The sequence below is a fragment of the Rhinolophus ferrumequinum genome, chromosome 12 (genome assembly GCF_004115265.2).
Source record: "Rhinolophus ferrumequinum isolate MPI-CBG mRhiFer1 chromosome 12, mRhiFer1_v1.p, whole genome shotgun sequence".
Classification (NCBI taxonomy): Eukaryota; Metazoa; Chordata; class Mammalia; order Chiroptera; family Rhinolophidae; genus Rhinolophus; species Rhinolophus ferrumequinum.
The window spans coordinates 33617690-33621793 of NC_046295.1; the positions used below are offsets into that span (position 1 = coordinate 33617690).

Below are 4104 nucleotides of genomic sequence, written 5' to 3' on the forward strand. Positions count from 1 at the left end.
GGGAGGGAATGTGGGCTGGATATCTTTTGTTTGCCCCTCCAGATCCCATCCTTCTCACCTCTATTCTCTGCTGGCGTGACAAAACCAGTTGACCTGGATGAACCATATCAACAGGCTTCTTGACCTTTGGCTTTAAGTTGTGACCAGTCGATGTGTAGCTCCCACGGGAGCTTGGAGGGAGAGGAGGGTGAGTGAGATCAAGGTATTTTATTCCCCTGGTTTCATTCCTGAGAAATTGCTTTAGGCTAATGTTTCTCAGTCTAAAGTTAAACCAAAGATCACTGCTCCTCTCAAGGTGGCAGGACCCCCCCCTTTGGAGTCCTAGGAAACATTTTCCCCTAGAAGAGACCAGTGTAGGAACGGCATGTTTCTGCCGTGGCTGACCCTATGTAATTTCACTAGGTCTCCCCTTGAACTCCCCCTTCCTGTGCAACCTTCCCTTTGTACATCAGTCCCTTTGCACGTCAGTTTGAATGTGCAATCTCTTCCTAGCTGGATCCCTGACTGGCACAGCATTCAAGGCTGAGTAGGCAGATGGAACAAAGACAAAAAGAATAAAAAACTATTGTGTCCTTAGAAGTCATCGTATAGCTCAGAGATGCTAGAATACAAAGGACACTCTGGTGGGGGTGGGGGTGGGGACGTTGTCAGGCCAGAGAATCACCAAAGGTTTGTGAACTAGGATATTAGGACATGACAGGATTCGATCTGAGTTTACAAAGCTCATCCTAGTAGTGGCGTGGAGAATGAACTGGAAAGAAGAGATTTAAGAGAGTAGTGGCAATAGCTGTGACTCCAGCTGCCTGCAGCCATCATCACTGTGGTTCCAAGTTTTGTAAGTCGACTTCAGACACTGAGCTCCTGGAACACCACCCATTTTCTCTGGCTCTCCAGCTTGCTGTTGCTACTATTGGGTTGCCTTGCCATCCCATATTTGGCTCTCAACTTCCTCATCACCTGAGCAACCAGTGGCCTGTAGTAAATTCTCTCTTTTATAAATTTTGAAGTGTTTTGTAGTTTTTCTGGTTAGACCCAGATGAACACAAGCATCCTAATAAGCCAAGACAATGATATGGCAAGGGGTGACATATTCTAAGAGGAAAGCTTGCTGGCAAAGGGCTGCAATGTCTCCTCAAGCCAGAAAGCTGTTGCCATCTTTGACGAGGGGCAAAATGGTGCAGTGTTTTTACATGGATTCCAGAGCACAGTGCCGGGGCTTGAAAGCCTGACTCGATAATCACATGCAGGTTTCTGGATCTCTGTGTGTGTTTCCTCATGTGTAAAATGAAAATAATAGTGCCTCCCTCATGGGATTTTGCAAGCATTAGATGAGCTAGTATGGTATGTATAAAATGCTTTTAAAATTTCCTGGTGGGGGCGGCCGGTTGGCTCAGCTGGTTAGAGTGCGATGCTCCGAACACCAGAGTTGCCGGTTCGATCCCTGCATGGGCCAGTGTGAGCTGCGCCCTCCACAACTAGATTGAAAACAACAACTTGACTTGGAGCTGATGGTTCCTGGAAAAGCACACTTAAAATAAATAAAAGTTAAAAAGAAAATGTTAAAAATAATGAAAATGTTCCTGGTAGATGTTAAGTGCCATATAAATACCAGCTATTATTGCTTGCCTAGGGACTCTGGATTGGAGCACAAAAGGCTGATGTCTCCAAACACCTACCATGTTTCCCCGAAAATAAGACCTAGCTGGACAGTCATCTCTAATGAGTCTTTCGGAGCAAAAATTAATATAAGACATGGATATCATATCCTATTATATTATATTAATTCTATAAGACCCAGTCTCATATTATAGTAAAATAAGACCGGGTCTTATATTAATTTTTGCTCCAAAAGATGCATTAGAACTGATTGTCCGGCCAGATCTTATTTTCGGGGAAACACGGCAGGCATCTCCCATAATAGGAAAGTACACTTTGGCTGCCATATCCTAAGAATCACAGCTTTGGAAGTTGGAAGAAGCATGCGCTGATTGACAAGGATGCTGTAAGGAGAAATAATTTTCCAGGGGCAAGCAGTGGTTGCCATGGTTTCCAACTGGCAGAACTCCAAGGTCAATTCCTTGGAAATATTTCACTGCTGATATGAGGGTGATTCCTCTCTGCTCCTAATCATTTCCTCGGCACAGGGCAGACTTCTCCAAAACTGGCCCCTGTTTCAGGCAGGGCAGCAGGAGAGTGAAATCCAAATTGGTAGAAATCAGAAAACACAGCCATCCAGCTGACCACTAACCATGAAGGCAAATACAGCTCATTCCCCAGGGGAGCCAGAAGAAATTAAATTTTAATACTAAAGGGGGAATAAAAGCATTTTATTATAAGACTCAGGTCTGCATTGATGAAGATCACTGAGGACAACTTATACTATTTGAAATTTTAGTTCTGCTCATGAGTGATTCATTTTTACTTCTCTGCAAATTCAAATCCCAGGGCGCCAGAGAAATTGCAGTGCACAAAGCTTTGGTAAAAGCCCAGAGCACAGCTCACCACCCAACTTAACTCATTGCCTGCCTGCCTCTGGCCCCCGAGTGTGTTTCATCTTCAAATCAATGCTCCCTCCTTCAGAATTAAACTCGTCTGACAGCCCAGCTACAATATCGATCAAACATTTTCCTTTATAGAGTGGCTCAAGTTGTTTCGGGAAGCCTCTCCCACCAGGCAGGGTATTACTCTCCCAGCCTATTCTCCAGGGAAGGGGCCTCCCCCACAGTGTTGGGCATTTGGGGCCTGAAAGCGGGTATGTTCATCATGGGCAGGCCAGGGATTCATATAGACCTTCTGAAAGATGCACATTTCTCCATTATAAAAGGACTCTGCCGGAGTGAAATACAAAAAAAAAAAAAAAATCCTCTACCAATTAGTAACACCCCAGAAAGTACCACTACACACTGACCAGTCATTCAAATGCTTTTGAAAATGCTTTTTTTTTTTTTTCAAAATAAAATTCCGGTTTATTGTTGGACAACATTGTTTCACACATACATCAAACAGGCCAAAAAAAATAAACAGCAACTTCATAGACAAAAAAAGGAAAAAAAGAAACCTTTTATCTTTGGCCTTTTTAACCATCTCATACAAACCAACTACTTATAGTACAGCTAAGTACATACACAAAAAAAGTTACTGGAATGCTCGGAATAAGATTGTTTTTTTGTTGTTGTTTTTGCTTTTTTTACAAGGTTTTTTTTCTCCTTTGAGATTATAATGAACATGGTCACACCACAAGTAAAGTCAGAAGTAGGACAGAGAACGCTCCAAAGGCTGGTTTGGTCATCACGAGATCATTAAAAATGGCTGACCCCTAACAATATGTACAAAAATATAAAATGTAAATAAAAAATACAAACAAATTTTCCTTTTTAAAGTACTTTTAAGAAAAAAAGCAGGGCCTTGGAAGTTTTGGTTCTTTTTTCCTCCCCTGTTGCAAATTCACGTTGTGGTTTTGGTTGGGTGGTGGAGAGCGTGTCGTTATCTGCGGGTGGCACTGCCCGTGGTGGGCGGGCAGGTGGGCGGGACTCTCTACTGGAAGGTGACCACGTTTAGATTCTGAGACGGGAAGTGGAAGGTGAATAGGTCACGGCGGCCTTTTTTTATTTTTAAGTTTAACTTTTCCTTTTTTGCTGTCTAGTCATCTTCATCAGTCTTCTGCTTCTTGGTGTCAACATCGTCATCCTCATCATCTTCAGCTGCCCGCTTGCCCGTAGTTGCCTCAGCCTCCTCATCTTCATCCTCTTCCTCACCATCACCTTCCTCCTCCTCCTCCTCCTCCTCTCCTCCTTCTTCCTCTTCTTCATCTACCTCATTGTCAGCCTCCTGCTCCCCATTTTCCTCATTAGCGTTCCCGTTAGCAGGTGCGTCTCTTCAATTTTCTGCCTCCTCCACAACTTCCTTCTTCTCCTTTAAGTCCTTGGTGGTGATCTCGGAGCTGGTGTCCACGGCCGCGTCTGACATGGTGGGGCACGCCGGTGATCCTAAGCAGCGGATTAGAAAGAAAACGAGAGTTCGAGGACTCTAGCGAAAAAGCTGCCGGAGTCCGCGGCGGCGGAAGAGGCGCGCGGCGGCGGTGGTTGCGGCGAGTGGGGAGCCAGA

At 44.5% G+C, this 4104-nt stretch overlaps 1 pseudogene; it reads right to left on the reverse strand.

The window, feature by feature from the left end:
• Positions 1–3323: 3323 nt before the first annotated feature.
• LOC117031634 (prothymosin alpha-like) lies at positions 3324–4104 on the reverse strand (annotated as a pseudogene).